Consider the following 17,684-nt stretch of genomic DNA (forward strand, 5'->3'; position numbering starts at 1 on the left):
CGGAGACAGGGAGTACCAGGGCCAGAAGGGTGATTTAATGATGTTCAGCAGTTCAGGAGTACCAGGGCCCGGAGCGGATGAGCGGCGGAGCGGATGAGCGGCGGAGCGGATGAGCGGAAGAACGGAGAGGCGGTGGAGCGGTGGAGCGGTGGAGCGGAGGAGTGGAGGAGCGGAGGAGTGGAGGAGAGCGGAAGCATGGCCAACAATATGCCTAAATCCCTGAGACAGGGAGTACCAGGGCCTGTAGCGTGATTTAATGATGTTCAGCAGTTCAGGAGTACCAGAGCCAGGTGCGGAGGAGCGGAGGAACGGAGGAACGGAGGGGCGGATGAGTGGAGGAGCGGAGGAGAGCGGAAGCCCGGTCCACATTTCGCGTGAGTCCCGCGGATAGGGAGTAACAGGGCTTGGAGCCTCATTCGCTTATGTCCAGCAGTTCAGGAGTACCAGGGCCTATAGCGGAGGAGCGGTGGAGCGGAGAAGCGGACCATTGGGCACACACATGTGAATGACTGGATGAGCTAATATTTGTTTGGTTGTGGATGCATTTCAGCTAATGCTATTAGCACAGCTATGATGACTTAATGTGTGTATGTGTGTCAGTGTGTGTGTGTGTGTGTGTCTTTGTTTATGTGTGTGATAGTTTGTTTTGGTGGGGGGTGGGTGGGGGGGGGTCGTGGACAAGGAGTACCAGGGCACACACATGTGAATGAGTGGATGAGCTGTTTGTTTGGTTGTGGATGCGTTTCGGCTAAAGCTATTAGCACAGCTATGAAGACTTAAGGTGTGTGTATGTGTATATGTGTGTGTCTGTGTGTGTGTGACTGTCTTTGTGTGTGTGTGTGTGTGTGTGTGTGTGAAAGGCTCTTTTGGTGGGGGAGGGGGGGGTCGCGGACAGGGATTACCATTGGGCACACACATGTGAATGAGTGGATGACCTAATGTTTGTTTGGTTGTGGATGCGTTTCGGCTAATGCTATTAGCACATCTATGATGAATTAAGGTGTGTGTGTGTGTGTGTGTGTGTGTGTGTGTGTGTGTTTGTTTTTTTTTTTGTGTCTGTGTGAGTGTGTTCGTGTGTGTATGTGTGAGAGTTTGTTTAGGTGGGGGGGGTACCAGGGCCCTTCGCGGAGGAGCATTGGAGCGGAGAAGCGGAGGAATGGAGGAGTGGAGGTAATTTTTCTCTTCTCAAAGGCAGAGGATGGGAAGTTTGGGGGCAGTAGGACGCCTTAGACCGGCCACTGTGAGCCTTCTCCAGATATAGATCCCCCGGACGTATGATTGGAGCTCCCGGACCATTGGGCACACACATGTGAATGAGTGGATGAGCTAATGTTTGTTTGGTAGTGGATGCATTTCGGCTAATGCTATTAGCACAGCTATGATGAGTTAAGGTGTGTTTGTGTGTGTGTGTGTGTGTGTGTGTGTGTGTGTGCGCGTGTGTGTGTTTGGGTGTTTTTGTGTGTGTGTGAGTGTGTTTAGGTGGGGGGGGGTACCAGGGCCCATAGCGGAGGAGCGGTGGAGCTGAGAAGCGGAGGAGCGGAGTAGCGGAGGTATTGTTTCTCCTCTCAGAGGCGGGGAAGCTTGGGAGCTATTAGCACAGCTATGATGACTTAAGGTGTGTGTGTGTGTGTGTGTGTTTGTGTGTTTGTGTGTTCTTGTGTGTGTGTGTGTGTGTGTGTGTGTTTGTGTGTGCGTTTGTGTATATGTGTGTAACAGTTTGTTTAGGTGGGGGGGGGGGGCGGACAGGGGGTAGCTGGGCCTGGAGCGGATGAGCTGTGGAGCGGATGGAGGGCAGAAGCACGTCCCATAATTCTCCTGAGTCCGGCGGATCGGGAGTACCAGGGCCTATAGCGGAGGAGCGGTGGAGCGGAGAAGCGGACCATTGGGCACACACATGTGAATGAGTGGATGAGCTAATGTTTGTTTGGTTGTGGATGCGTTTCGGCTAATGCTATTAGCACAGCTATGATGACTTAATGTGTGTATGTGTGTCAGTGTGTGTGTGTGTGTGTGAGTGTCTTTGTGTATGTGTGTGATAGTTTGTTTTGGTGGGGGGGGGGGGGGGGGTCGCGGACATGGAGTACCAGGGCGCACACATGTGAATGAGTGGATGAGCTAATGTTTGTTTGGTTGTGGATGCGTTTCGGCTAAAGCTATTAGCACAGCTATGAAGACTGAAGGTGTGTGTATGTGTGTATGTGTGTGTCTGTGTGTGTGTGAGTGTCTTTGTGTGTGTGTGTGTGTGTGAGAGGCTCTTTTGGTGGGGGGGGGGGGTCGCGGACAGGGAGTACCATTGGGCACACACATGTGAATGAGTGGATGAGCGAATGTTTGGTTGTGGATGCGTTTCGGCTAATGCTATTAGCACAGCTCTGATGAGTTAAGATGTGTGTGTATGTGTGTTTGTGTGTTTGTGTGTTTTTGTGTGTGTGTGAGTGATTTTGTGTGAGAGTTTGTTTAGGTAGGGGGGGGGGGAGTACCAGGGCCCATAGCGGAGGAGCGGTGGAGCTGAGAAGCGGAGGAGCAGAGGAGCGGAGGTAATGTTTCTTCTCTCAGAGGCGGAGCAGCTTGGGGGCAGCAGAACCCCTTAGACGGGCTAATGTGAGCATTCTCCGGACATAGATCCCCCGAACGTATGATTGGAGCTCCCGGACCACTGGGCACAAACATGTGAATGAGAGGATGAGCTAATGTTTGTTTGGTTGTGGATGCGTTTCGGCTAATGCTATTAGCACAGCTATGATGAGTTAAGGTGTGTGTGTGTATGTGTGAGTGTGTGTGTTTGTTTTTGTGTCTGTGTGAGTGTGTTCGTGTGTGTATGTGTGAGAGTTTGTTTAAGTGGGGGGGGGGGGGGGGGGGGGGGGTACCAGGGCCCATCACGGAGGAGCGGTGGAGCGGAGAAGCGGAGGAATGGAGGAGCGGAGGTAATTTTTCTCTTCTCAAAGGCAGAGGATGGGAAGTTTGGGTGCAGTAGGACGCCTTAGACCGGCCACTGTGAGCCTTCTCCAGATATAGATCCCCCGGATGTATGATTGGAGCTCCCGGACCATTGGGCACACACATGTGAATGAGTGGATGAGCTAATGTTTGTTTGGTAGTTGATGCGTTTCGGCTAATGCTATTAGCACAGCTATGATGAGTTATGATGAGTGTTTGTGTGTTTGTGTGTTCTTGTGTGTGTGTGTGTTTGTGTGTGCGTTTGTGTATATGTGTGTGACAGTTTGTTTAGGTGGGGGGGGGGGGCGCGGACAGGGGGTAGCTGGGCCTGGAGCGGATGAGCTGTGAAGCGGATGGAGGGCAGAAGCACGTCCCATAATTCTCCTGAGTCCGGCGGATCGGGAGTACCAGGGCCTATAGCGGAGGAGCGGTGGAGCGGAGAAGCGGACCATTGGGCACACACATGTGAATGAGTGGATGAGCTAATGTTTGTTTGGTTGTGGATGCGTTTCGGCTAATGCTATTAGCACAGCTATGATGACTTAATGTGTGTATGTGTGTCAGTGTGTGTGTGTGTGTGAGTGTCTTTGTGTATGTGTGTGATAGTTTGTTTTGGTGGGGGGGGGGGGTCGCGGACACGGAGTACCAGGGCGCACACATGTGAATGAGTGGATGAGCTAATGTTTGTTTGGTTGTGGATGCGTTTCGGCTAATGCTATTAGCACAGCTATGATGAGTTAAGGTGTGTGTGTGTGTGTGTGAGTGTGTGTGTTTGTTTGTTTTTGTGTCTATGTGAGTGTGTTCGTGTGTGTATGTGTGAGAGTTTGTTTAAGTGGGGGGGGGGTACCAGGGCCCATCACGGAGGAGCGGTGGAGCGGAGAAGCGGAGGAATGGAGGAGCGGAGGTAATTTTTCTCTTCTCAAAGGCAGAGGATGGGAAGTTTGGGGGCAGTAGGACGCCTTAGACCGGCCACTGTGAGCCTTCTCCAGATATAGATCCCCCGGACGTATGATTGGAGCTCCCGGACCATTGGGCACACACATGTGAATGAGTGGATGAGCTAATGTTTGTTTGGTAGTGGATGCATTTCGGCTAATGCTATTAGCACAGCTATGATGAGTTAAGGTGTGTTTGTGTGTGTGTGTGTGTGTGTGTGTGTGTGTGTGTGCGCGTGTGTGTGTTTGTGTGTTTTTGTGTATGTTTGAGTGTGTTTAGGTGGGGGGGGGGGGTACCAGGGCCCATAGCGGAGGAGCGGTGGAGCTGAGAAGCGGAGGAGCGGAGTAGCGGAGGTATTGTTTCTCCTCTCAGAGGCGGGGAAGCTTGGGAGCTATTAGCACAGCTATGATGACTTAAGGTGTGTGTGTGTGTGTGTTTGTGTGTTTGTGTGTTCTTGTGCGTGTGTGTGTTTGTGTGTGCGTTTGTGTATATGTGTGTGACAGTTTGTTTAGGTGGGGGGGGGGGGGCGCGGACAGGGGGTAGCTGGGCCTGGAGCGGATGAGCTGTGAAGCGGATGGAGGGCAGAAGCACGTCCCATAATTCTCCTGAGTCCGGCGGATCGGGAGTACCAGGGCCTATAGCGGAGGAGCGGTGGAGCGGAGAAGCGGACCATTGGGCACACACATGTGAATGAGTGGATGAGCTAATGTTTGTTTGGTTGTGGATGCGTTTCGGCTAATGCTATTAGCACAGCTATGATGACTTAATGTGTGTATGTGTGTCAGTGTGTGTGTGTGTGTGAGTGTCTTTGTGTATGTGTGTGATAGTTTGTTTTGGTGGGGGGGGGGGGGTCGCGGACACGGAGTACCAGGGCGCACACATGTGAATGAGTGGATGAGCTAATGTTTGTTTGGTTGTGGATGCGTTTCGGCTAATGCTATTAGCACAGCTATGATGAGTTAAGGTGTGTGTGTGTGTGTGTGAGTGTGTGTGTTTGTTTGTTTTTGTGTCTATGTGAGTGTGTTCGTGTGTGTATGTGTGAGAGTTTGTTTAAGTGGGGGGGGGGGTACCAGGGCCCATCACGGAGGAGCGGTGGAGCGGAGAAGCGGAGGAATGGAGGAGCGGAGGTAATTTTTCTCTTCTCAAAGGCAGAGGATGGGAAGTTTGGGGGCAGTAGGACGCCTTAGACCGGCCACTGTGAGCCTTCTCCAGATATAGATCCCCCGGACGTATGATTGGAGCTCCCGGACCATTGGGCACACACATGTGAATGAGTGGATGAGCTAATGTTTGTTTGGTAGTGGATGCATTTCGGCTAATGCTATTAGCACAGCTATGATGAGTTAAGGTGTGTTTGTGTGTGTGTGTGTGTGTGTGTGTGTGTGTGTGTGTGCGCGTGTGTGTGTTTGTGTGTTTTTGTGTATGTTTGAGTGTGTTTAGGTGGGGGGGGGGGGTACCAGGGCCCATAGCGGAGGAGCGGTGGAGCTGAGAAGCGGAGGAGCGGAGTAGCGGAGGTATTGTTTCTCCTCTCAGAGGCGGGGAAGCTTGGGAGCTATTAGCACAGCTATGATGACTTAAGGTGTGTGTGTGTGTGTGTTTGTGTGTTTGTGTGTTCTTGTGCGTGTGTGTGTTTGTGTGTGCGTTTGTGTATATGTGTGTGACAGTTTGTTTAGGTGGGGGGGGGGGGCGCGGACAGGGGGTAGCTGGGCCTGGAGCGGATGAGCTGTGAAGCGGATGGAGGGCAGAAGCACGTCCCATAATTCTCCTGAGTCCGGCGGATCGGGAGTACCAGGGCCTATAGCGGAGGAGCGGTGGAGCGGAGAAGCGGACCATTGGGCACACACATGTGAATGAGTGGATGAGCTAATGTCTGTTTGGTTGTGGATGCATTTCGGCTAATGCTATTAGCACAGCTATGATGACTTAATGTGTGTATGTGTTACAGTGTGTGTGTGTGTGTGAGTGTTTTTGTGTATGTGTGTGATAGTTTGTTTTGGTGGGGGGGGGGGGGGGTCGCGGACACGGAGTACCAGGGCGCACACATGTGAATGAGTGGATGAGCTAATGTTTGTTTGGTTGTGGATGCGTTTCGGCTAAAGCTATTAGCACAGCTATGAAGACTGAAGGTGTGTGTATGTGTGTATGTGTGTGTCTGTGTGTGTGTGAGTGTCTTTGTGTGTGTGTGTGTGTGAGAGGCTCTTTTGGTGGGGGGGGGGGGGTCGCGGACAGGGAGTACCATTGGGCACACACATGTGAATGAGTGGATGAGCGAATGTTTGTTTGGTTGTGGATGCGTTTCGGCTAATGCTATTAGCACAGCTCTGATGACTTAAGATGTGTGTGTTTGTGTGTTTTTGTGTGTGTGTGAGTGATTTTGTGTGAGTTTTTGATTAGGTGGGGGGGGGGGGGGGGAGTACCAGGGCCCATAGCGGAGGAGCGGTGGAGCTGAGAAGCGGAGGAGCAGAGGAGCGGAGGTAATGTTTCTTCTCTCAGAGGCGGAGCAGCTTGGGGGCAGCAGAACCCCTTAGACGGGCTAATGTGAGCATTCTCCGGACATAGATCCCCCGAACGTATGATTGGAGCTCCCGGACCACTGGGCACACACATGTGAATGAGTGGATGAGCTAATGTTTGTTTGGTTGTGGATGCGTTTCGGCTAATGCTATTAGCACAGCTATGATGAGTGAAGGTGTTTGTGTGTGTGTGTGAGTGTGTGTGTTTGTTTGTTTTTGTGTCTATGTGAGTGTGTTCGTGTGTGTTTGGTTGAGAGTTTGTTTAAGTGGGGGGGGGGGGTACCAGGGCCCATCATGGAGGAGCGGTGGAGCGGAGAAGCGGAGGAATTGAGGAGCGGAGGTAATTTTTCTCTTCTCAAAGGCAGAGGATGGGAAGTTTGGGTGCAGTAGGACGCCTTAGACCGGCCACTGTGAGCCTTCTCCAGATATAGATCCCCCGGATGTATGATTGGAGCTCCCGGACCATTGGGCACACACATGTGAATGAGTGGATGAGCTAATGTTTGTTTGGTAGTGGATGCGTTTCGGCTAATGCTATTAGCACAGCTATGATGAGTTAAGGTGTTTGTGTGTGTGTGTGTGTGTATGTGTGTGTGTGTGTGTGTCTTTGTTTGTGTTTGTGTTTGTGTGTTTTTGTGTGTGTGTGGGTGTGTTTAGGTGGGGGGGGGGTACCAGGGCCAATAGCGGAGGAGCGGTAGAGCTGAGAAGCGGAGGAGCATAGGAGCGGAGGTCATGTTTCTTCTCTCAGAGGCGGGGAAGCTTGGGGGCAGAAGAACCCCTTAGACGGCCTAATGTGAGCCTTCTCTGGAGATAGCTCCCCCAGACGTATGACCGGAGCTCCCAGACCTCTGGGCACATACATGTGAATGAGTGGATGAGCTAATGTTTGTGTGGTTGTGGATGCGTTTCGGCTAATGCTTTTAGCACAGCTATGATGACTTAAGGTGTGTATGTGTGTCTGTGTGTGTGTGTATGTGAGTGTCTTTGTTTATGTGTGTGATAGTTTCTTTTGGTGGGGGGGGGTCGCGGACAGGGAGTACCAGGGCACACACATGTGAATGAGTGGATGAGCTAATGTTTGTTTGGTTGTGGATGCGTTTCGGCTAATGCTATTAGCACCGCTATGAAGACTTAAAGTGTGTGTATGTGTGTATGTGTGTGTCTGTGTGTGTGTGTGAGTGTCTTTGTGTGTGTGTGTGTGTGTGTGTGTTTGTGTGTGTGAAAGGCTCTTTTGGTGGGGGAGGGGGGGGTCGCGGACAGGGATTACCATTGGGCACACACATGTGAATGAGTGGATGAGCTAATGTTTGTTTGGTTGTGGATGCGTTTCGGTTAATGCTATTAGCACATCTATGATGAATTAAGGTTTGTGTGTGTGTGTGTGTGTGTGTGTTTGTTTTTTTTGTGTCTGTGTGAGTGTGTCATGTGTGTATCTGTGAGAGTTTGTTTAGGTGGGGGGGGGTACTAGGGCCCTTCGCGGAGGAGCGGTGGAGCGGAGAAGCAGAGGAATGGAGGAGTGGAGGTAATTTTTCTCTTCTCAAAGGCAGAGGATGGGAAGTTTGGGTGCAGTAGGACGCCTTAGACCGGCCACTGTGAGCCTTCTCCAGATATAGATCCCCCGGATGTATGATTGGAGCTCCCGGACCATTGGGCACACACATGTGAATGAGTGGATGAGCTAATGTTTGTTTGGTAGTGGATGCGTTTCGGCTAATGCTATTAGCACAGCTATGATGAGTTAAGGTGTGTGTGTGTGTGTGTGTGTGTGTGTGTGTGTGTGTGAGTGTCTTTGTGTGTGTTTGTGTGTTTTTGAGTGTGTGTGAGTGTGTTTAGGTGGGGGGGGGGGTACCAGGGCCAATAGCGGAGGAGCGGTGGAGCTGAGAAGCGGAGGAGCAGAGGAGCGGAGGTAATGTTTCTTCTCTCAGAGGCGGGGAAGCTTGGGGGCAGAAGAACCCCTTAGACGGCCTGATGTGAGCCTTCTCTGGAGATAGCTCCCCCAGACGTATGACCGGAGCTGCCGGACCATTGGGCACACACATGTGAATGAGTGGATGAGCTAATGTTTGTTTGGTTGTGGATGCGTTTCGGCTAATGCTATTAGCACAGCTAATATGAGTTAAGGTGTGTGTGTGTGTATGTCTGTGTGTGTTTGTGTGTGTGTGTGTGTGTGAGTTTGTTTAGGTGGGGGGGGTCGCGGACAGGGAGTACCAGGGCCTCGAGCGGATGAGCTGAGGAGCGGAGGAGGGCAGATGCCCGGCCTTGATTCGCTTATGTCCAGCGGTTCGGGAATTCCAGGGCCCAAAGCGGAGGAGCAGTGGAGCTGAGAAGCGGAGGAGCGGAGGAGCGGAGTAGCAGAGGCATAGTTTCTCCTCTCAGAGGCGGGGAAGCTTGGGGGCATCAGAACCCCTTGGACGGGCTAATGTGAGCATTCTCCGGACATAGATCCCCCGAACGTATGAATGGAGCTCCCGGACCATTGGGCACACACATGTGAATGAGTGGATGAGCTAATGTTTGTTTGGTTGTGGATGCATTTCGGCTAATGCTATTAGCACAGCTATGATGAGTTAAGGTGTGTGTGTGTGTGTGTGTGTTTGTGTGTGTGTGTGTGTGTCTGTTTGTTTGTTTTTTTGTCTGTGTGAGGGTGTTCGTGTGTGTGTGTGTGAGAGTTTGTTTAGGTGGGGGGGGGGGGTACCAAGGCCCATCGCGGAAGAGCTGTGGAGCGGAGAAGCGGAGGAATGGAGGAGCGGAGGTAATTTCTCTCTTCTCAAAGGCAGAGGATGGGAAGTTTGGGGGCAGTAGGACGCCTTAGACCAGCCACTGTGAGCCTTCTCCAGATATAGATCCCCCGGACGTATGATTGGAGCTCCCGGACCATTGGGCACACACATGTGAATGAGTGGATGAGCTAATGTTTGTTTGGTAGTGGATGCGTTTCGGCTAATGCTATTAGCACAGCTATGATGAGTTAAGGTGTGTTTGTGTATGTGTGTGTGTGTGTGTGTGCGTTTGTGTGTTTGTGTGTTTTTGTGTGTGAGTGAGTGTGTTTAAGTCGGGGGGGGTACCAGGGCCCATAGCCGAGGAGCGGTGGAGCTGAGAAGCGGAGGAGCGGAGTAGCGGAGGTATTGTTTCTCCTCTCAGAGGCGGGGAAGCTTGGGAGCTATTAGCACAGGTATGATGACTTAAGATGTGTGTGTGGGTGTGTGTTTGTGTGTTTGTGTGTTTGTGTGTTTGTGTGTTCTCGTGTGTGTGTGTGTGTGTGTGTGTGTATCTGTGAGAGTTTGTTTAGGTGGGGGGGGGGTACTAGGGCCCTTCGCGGAGGAGCGGTGGAGCGGAGAAGCAGAGGAATGGAGGAGTGGAGGTAATTTTTCTCTTCTCAAAGGCAGAGGATGGGAAGTTTGGGTGCAGTAGGACGCCTTAGACCGGCCACTGTGAGCCTTCTCCAGATATAGATCCCCCGGATGTATGATTGGAGCTCCCGGACCATTGGGCACACACATGTGAATGAGTGGATGAGCTAATGTTTGTTTGGTAGTGGATGCGTTTCGGCTAATGCTATTAGCACAGCTATGATGAGTTAAGGTGTGTGTGTGTGTGTGTGTGTGTGTGTGTGTGTGTGAGTGTCTTTGTGTGTGTTTGTGTGTTTTTGAGTGTGTGTGAGTGTGTTTAGGTGGGGGGGGGGGTACCAGGGCCAATAGCGGAGGAGCGGTGGAGCTGAGAAGCGGAGGAGCAGAGGAGCGGAGGTAATGTTTCTTCTCTCAGAGGCGGGGAAGCTTGGGGGCAGAAGAACCCCTTAGACGGCCTGATGTGAGCCTTCTCTGGAGATAGCTCCCCCAGACGTATGACCGGAGCTGCCGGACCATTGGGCACACACATGTGAATGAGTGGATGAGCTAATGTTTGTTTGGTTGTGGATGCGTTTCGGCTAATGCTATTAGCACAGCTAATATGAGTTAAGGTGTGTGTGTGTGTATGTCTGTGTGTGTTTGTGTGTGTGTGTGTGTGTGAGTTTGTTTAGGTGGGGGGGGTCGCGGACAGGGAGTACCAGGGCCTCGAGCGGATGAGCTGAGGAGCGGAGGAGGGCAGATGCCCGGCCTTGATTCGCTTATGTCCAGCGGTTCGGGAATTCCAGGGCCCAAAGCGGAGGAGCAGTGGAGCTGAGAAGCGGAGGAGCGGAGGAGCGGAGTAGCAGAGGCATAGTTTCTCCTCTCAGAGGCGGGGAAGCTTGGGGGCATCAGAACCCCTTGGACGGGCTAATGTGAGCATTCTCCGGACATAGATCCCCCGAACGTATGAATGGAGCTCCCGGACCATTGGGCACACACATGTGAATGAGTGGATGAGCTAATGTTTGTTTGGTTGTGGATGCATTTCGGCTAATGCTATTAGCACAGCTATGATGAGTTAAGGTGTGTGTGTGTGTGTGTGTGTTTGTGTGTGTGTGTGTGTGTCTGTTTGTTTGTTTTTGTGTCTGTGTGAGGGTGTTCGTGTGTGTGTGTGTGAGAGTTTGTTTAGGTGGGGGGGGGGGGGGTACCAAGGCCCATCGCGGAAGAGCTGTGGAGCGGAGAAGCGGAGGAATGGAGGAGCGGAGGTAATTTCTCTCTTCTCAAAGGCAGAGGATGGGAAGTTTGGGGGCAGTAGGACGCCTTAGACCAGCCACTGTGAGCCTTCTCCAGATATAGATCCCCCGGACGTATGATTGGAGCTCCCGGACCATTGGGCACACACATGTGAATGAGTGGATGAGCTAATGTTTGTTTGGTAGTGGATGCGTTTCGGCTAATGCTATTAGCACAGCTATGATGAGTTAAGGTGTGTTTGTGTATGTGTGTGTGTGTGTGTGTGCGTTTGTGTGTTTGTGTGTTTTTGTGTGTGAGTGAGTGTGTTTAAGTGGGGGGGGGTACCAGGGCCCATAGCCGAGGAGCGGTGGAGCTGAGAAGCGGAGGAGCGGAGTAGCGGAGGTATTGTTTCTCCTCTCAGAGGCGGGGAATCTTGGGAGCTATTAGCACAGCTATGATGACTTAAGGTGTGTGTGTGTTTGTGTGTTTGTGTGTTCTTGTGTGTGTGTGTGTGTGTGTTTTTGTGTGTGCGTTTGTGTATATGTTTGTGACAGTTTGTTTAGGTGGGGGGGGGGCGCGGACAGGGGGTAGCTGGGCCTGGAGCGGATGAGCTGTGAAGCGGATGGAGGGCAGAAGCACGTCCCATAATTCTCCTGAGTCCGGCGGATCGGGAGTACCAGGGCCCATAGCGGAGGAGCGGTGGAGCGGAGAAGCGAACCATTGGGCACACACATGTGAATGAGTGGATGAGCTAATGTTTGTTTGGTTGTGGATGCATTTCGGTAATGCTATTAGCACAACTATGATGACTTAATGTGTGTATGTGTTTCAGTGTGTGTGTGTGTGTGAGTGTCTTTGTGTATGTGTGTGATAGTTTGTTTTGGTGGGGGGGGGGGTCGCGGACACGGAGTACCAGGGCACACACATGTGAATGAGTGGATGAGCTAATGTTTGTTTGGTTGTGGATGCGTTTCGGCTAAAGCTATTAGCACAGCTATGATGAGTTAAGGTGTGTGTGTATGTGTGTGTGTGTGTGTTTGTGTGTTTTTGTGTGTGTGTGAGTGATTTTTTGTGAGAGTTTATTTTGGTGGGGGGGGGGGGGGGGGGAGTACCAGGGCCCATAGCGGAGGAGCAGTGGAGCTGAGAAGCGGAGGAGCGGAGTAGCGGAGGTATTGTTTCTCTTCTCAGAGGCGGGGAAGCTTGGGAGCTATTAGCACAGGTATGATGACTTAAGATGTGTGTGTGGGTGTGTGTTTGTGTGTTTGTGTGTTTGTGTGTTTGTGTGTTCTCGTGTGTGTGTGTGTGTGTGTGTGTGTGTGTGTTTGTGTGTGCGATTGTGTATATGTGTGTGACAGTTTGTTTAGGTGGGGGGGGGCGCGGACAGGGGGTAGCTGGGCCTGGAGCGGATGAGCTGTGGAGCGGATGGAGGGCAGAAGCACGTCCCATTCAGCCGCCGGCAACCATAAAAACCTATCTTTAACTTAAAAACAAACAAAAATATGCAATATCTCATTTCTGTGCAATATTCAGAAACTGTGCAATATTTCATTTCATAACAGCTACATTGTGCAATATTTCATCTCATCTCATAAGAGCTACACTATAATGTTCCCTTCTATCATACTATTGTGCACTCCTTACCTCACTTGTTACTAAGACACTCATAGTTTTATCACTGCTTACTAAGACACTTTATAGTTTCACTGAAACACTTTATAGTTTATAGTTTATTTTTATTTATAATTCTGCCTTTCTTTTATTATTTATTACTGTTATATTTTCTGTAACTCTGGCACTGCAATTTCCTTCGGGATTATAAAAGTTGTTCTGATTCTTATTCTTAATTCTCCTGAGTCCGGCGGATCGGGAGTACCAGGGCCCATAGTGGAGGAGCGGTGGAGCGGAGAAGCGGACCATTGAGCACACACATTTCAATGAATGGATGAGCTAATGTTTCTTTGGTTGTGGATGCGTTTCGGCTAATGCTATTAGCACAGCTATGATGACTTAATGTGTGTATGTGTGTCAGTGTGTGTGTGTGTGTGAGTGTCTTTGTGTATGTGTGTGATAGTTTGTTTTGGTGGGGGGGGGGGGGGGGGTCGCGGACACGGAGTACCAGGGCACACACATGTGAATGAGTGGATGAGCTAATGTTTGTTTGGTTGTGGATGCGTTTCGGCTAAAGCTATTAGCACAGCTATGAAGACTTAAGGTATGTGTATGTGATTATGTGTGTGTCTGTGTGTGTGTGAGTGTCTTTGTGTGTGTGTGTGAGAGGCTCTTTTGGTGGGGGGGGGGGGTCGTGGACAGGGAGTACCATTGGGCACACACATGTGAATGAGTGGTTTAGCTAATGTTTGTTTGGTTGTGAATGCGTTTCGGCTAATGCTATTAGCACAGCTATGAGTTAAGGTGTGTGTGTGTGTGTGTTTTTGTGTGTTTGTGTGTTTTTGTGTGTGTGTGAGGGATTTTGTGTGAGAGTTTGTTTAGGTGGGGGGGGAGGGGGGGGAGTACCAGGGCCCATCGCGGAGGAGCGGTGGAGCTGAGAAGCGGAGGAGCAGAGGAGCGAAGGTAATGTTTCTTCTCTCAGAGGTGGGGAAGCTTGGGGGCAGAAGAACCCCTTAGACGGGCTAATGTGAGCATTCTCCGGACATAGATCACCCGGTCGTATGATTGGAGCTGCCGGACCATTGGGCACACACATGTGAATGAGTGGATGAGCTAATGTTTGTTTGGTTGTGGATGCGTTTCGGCTAATGCTATTAGCACAGCTATGATGAGTTAAGGTGTGTGTGTGTGTGTGTGTGTGTGTGTGTTTGTTTGTTTTTGTGTCTGTGTGAGTGTGTTCGTGTGTGTATGTGTGAGAGTTTGTTTAGGTGGGGGGGTGGTACCAGGGCCCATCGCGGAGGAGCGGAGGAGCGGAGGAGCGGAGAAGCGGAGGAATGGAGGAGCGGAGGTAATGTTTCTCTTCTCAAAGGCAGAGGATGGGAAGTTTGGGGGCAGTAGGACGCCGGTGCGAGCGATGCGTTTCAAGGCGTATTGCATGTGTGTATGGAGGGGGGGGTCTACAGGACACCGCAGACCGGCAATGGTGCACCTTCTCCGGACATCGATCCCCGAAACGTCGGCGTAGAGCTCCCGGAGCAGCCGGCGTGTACATGTGAATGAATGGAGGAGCTAATTTGTGTGTGTGGGGTGGTGGTGGTGTGGGGGGAAGGGGGGGGGGGGCGTTTCGGCTAATGCTATCAGCACAGCTATGATTATCCCCAGAACGTTGAGAACGAGCCCCCGGAACTCCAGACATGCGTATATAAAAGAGTGGAATTAAGGTGTGTGTGAGTGTGTGTGTGTGTGTGTGTGTGTGTGTGTCTATGTGTGTGTGTGTGTGTGTGTGTGTGTGTGTGTGTGTGTGTGTGTGTGTGTGTATGTGTGGGACAGAAATAATGTCGGGGACAGAAATTGTTATTAGCCTGCTGGCAGATGACACACCCTTAGTTTTGAAAAATGAACATCAAGTCCCAATAAGCGTTGAAAAAATTAAAACATTCTCCAAGGCTTCAGGATTGTCATTAAACTTAAAGAAATGCAAACTTCTTGCGCTGCATGACTCACCACTAAAGGAAATCAGCAATGTTCCTATCAAATCAGAAATAAAATACTTGAGCATTTTCCTATCTAAGGACCAAAAGTTAAATCAATCCAGGAACATTGAATCTAAACTGAATCAAAGTAAAGCAAAATTGAATATATGGCTCCAAAGAGATTTATCAATATTAGGCCGGATATATTTGACTAAAATGGAATATTTATCCAGATGTATATACCCAGTGTATTCCAATGCTGCTCCAAATCAACTCATAAAATCTATTAACCAAATAAATTTCAACTTTATCTGGAGGAACAGACCACACCATCTAAAAAAATCACATATGGGGAAAGAAACAAGTGAGGGAGGGCTGAAAGTGATAGAGTTGGACTGCCTGAATGGGACATTGAAGGTGAACTGGTTGAAATCCTGGATCAAACATCATCATTTTTTCTGGTATTGTACTCCAAACTACTTATTTAACAAAGTCGGTGGCCTAAGTCTTGTGCTTATCTCTGACTTGGATATCAACAAGATTCCTGTCCAATTTTCAGAGTTCCATAAACAAATACTATTATACTGGAAAATGATATATGTACACAATTTCTCACCACACAGTCCAATAATTTGGAACAATAGATATGTACTGCGTGGCAACAAACCTCTGTTTTACAAGGAATGCTTTGAGAAAGGTATATGGTCAATAATTGACTTGATGGATGACAATGGCAGTCGTCTAGACTATGAACAGTTCTGTACTACACACAGATTTAAGCCTCCCATATTAGAGTTGATAAAGTTACGAAACGCACTGCCTCGACAATTTGTATTCCTGACCAAAAATATAATGACGCACCAAACCGTACAACCACAGTTACCCCGACTATCACTCCAGGGAATCTCAATTCTGGACAGAAAGTGCAGCAACTCCTTTATTAGGACATGTTTCACAGGAAACTTGTTCCCTGGACGTCAAAACAAAAATAATATTTGAAATAAATTTGATAAGGAATCGACTGCCACGCTGCGAACTATGTGTCTGACTCTACCCATACCCCCCAAGGCAAGAAGAGACCCACTTCTAAATTATGAATGACATCTACCCATCTAAGGAATTATTGCGGGTACGCTTTACTTTTGAAGATAATATTTGTACATTTTGTGAAGACAACATTGAAACCACTGACCATATATTTTTTCTCATTCTCATTCCATCGTCACCAGTTTCCCTCTCAAAAGATGATATCACATTTGGTTTACTTATAAGCAACATAACAGATGAACTCTGTGTCAATGTTCTTTTAGGCCTGGCCAAGTTCTTCATTCACAAAAACAGAATGCAAAAATGCTCCCCAAATTTTAATTTCTTCATAAACGATTTTGAATTATAAAAAAAAAACTTAAAACTTATGGAAAAATCCAAAAACTGAAAAATATACAGTTACCCATGTCTGAGATTCCTTTTTTTTTGGAAAAAAAAAAAAAACAACTTAATTACATGTTATATTCCCCTTGCAATTTTTTTTTCGTTTAAATTTTTTATTTGTCTATCTATTGATTTAATTATTTCCTTTTAATTTCTTTTTTTGTCTAGCACTGTAAATTTCTTACAAACCGTTAACACTATTAACTTCTGATTCCATACAGAACAAATGTCCTTCTGTCCGTTGCTTCCTCATCCCTGGTTGTTTCATTGACATTCAGTTCTACCTTGCTATGTTTATTTGTACATTTGTATATTTGTGTGTACTATTAATGTTCAATTAAAAACAGTTTGATGTCTGAGATTCCTTGTGAACGGCCAACTTAATTACATGTTATATTCCCCTTACAATTTTTTTTTTTAGTTTTTAATTTTATTTTTCTATCTATTTATTTAATTATTTCCTTTTAATTTTCTGTTTTTGTCTAGCATTAAAAATTCTCGCAAACCGTTAACACTATTAACTTCTGATTACATACAGAACGAATGCCCTTATGTCCCCCCCCCCCCCCCCCCCGTCCCCCCGCTTTTTCCTTACGGTGGCAGACACTGAGATCAAAAGCAAATGTGTCATTGTAATGCAGTAACAGGGTGATAACAGCCGTGTTTGAAGTGTGTAGGGGCTTATAGGAGAGCAGAAGCACGTCACGCTATTCGCCTGAGTTCGGAGGATCGGGAGTACCAGGGCCCATAGCGGAGGAGCAGAGGAGTTGAGAAGCGGAGGAGCGGAGTTATGTTTCTCTTCTCAAAGGCGGGGAAGCTTGGGGGCAGCAGGACCCCTTAGACCGGCCAATGTGAGCCTTCTCCGGACATAGATCACCCGGACGTATGACTGGAGCTCCCGTACCTCTGGGCACACACATATGTGAATGAGTGGATGAGCTAATGTTTGTTTTGTTGTGGATACGTTTCGGCCAATGCTATTAGCACAGCTATGATGAGTTCAGGTGTGTGTGTGTGTGTGTGTGTGTATGGGTGTGTGTCTGTGTGTGTGTGTGTGTGTCTGTGTGTGTGTGTGTGTGTGTGTGTGTGTGTGTGTGTGTGTGTGTGTGTGCGTGTGTTTATGTGTGTGTGAGAGTTTGTTTTGGTGGGTGGGTGGGGATGGGGGGGGTTCCCGCGGACTGGGAGTACCAGGGCCTCGAGCGGATGAGCTGAGGAGCGGAGGAGGGCAGATGCCCGGCCTTGATTCGCTTATGTCCAGCGGTTCGGGAGTTCCAGGGCCCAAAGCGGAGGAGCGGAGGACAGCAAAAGCCCTGTCCGCAATTCACCTGAGTCTGGCGGATCGGTAGTACCTGGTTCCGCAGCGGAGGAGCGGAGGAGCTGAGAAGCGGAGGAGCGGAGGAGATGTTTCTCTTCTCAGAGGCGGAGAGGGGGGGGGGGAGCAGGACCCCTTACCCTTATCCCCCGGACGTTTGAGTGGAGCTCCCGGACCTCCGGGCACGCACATGCGAATGACTGGATGACAGGGAGTGCCAGGGCCTGGAGCGGATGAGCAGAGGAGAGGCGGAGGGCAGAAGCCCGGCCCAGTTCGGGAGTTCCAGGGTCCAAAGCGGGGGAGCGAAGAAGCGGAGGAGAGCAGAAGAGCAGAAGACTGGCCCGGAATTCACCGAAGTCCCGCAGATCGGGAGTTCCAGGGCCCGAGCGGAAGAGCGGAGGAGCGGAGGAGCGGA

Source organism: Fistularia commersonii, unplaced genomic scaffold (genome assembly GCF_037954325.1).
Source record: "Fistularia commersonii isolate RoL2024-O1a breed Wild unplaced genomic scaffold, RoL_Fcom_v1.0 HiC_scaffold_63, whole genome shotgun sequence".
NCBI classification, from domain to species: domain Eukaryota; kingdom Metazoa; phylum Chordata; class Actinopteri; order Syngnathiformes; family Fistulariidae; genus Fistularia; species Fistularia commersonii.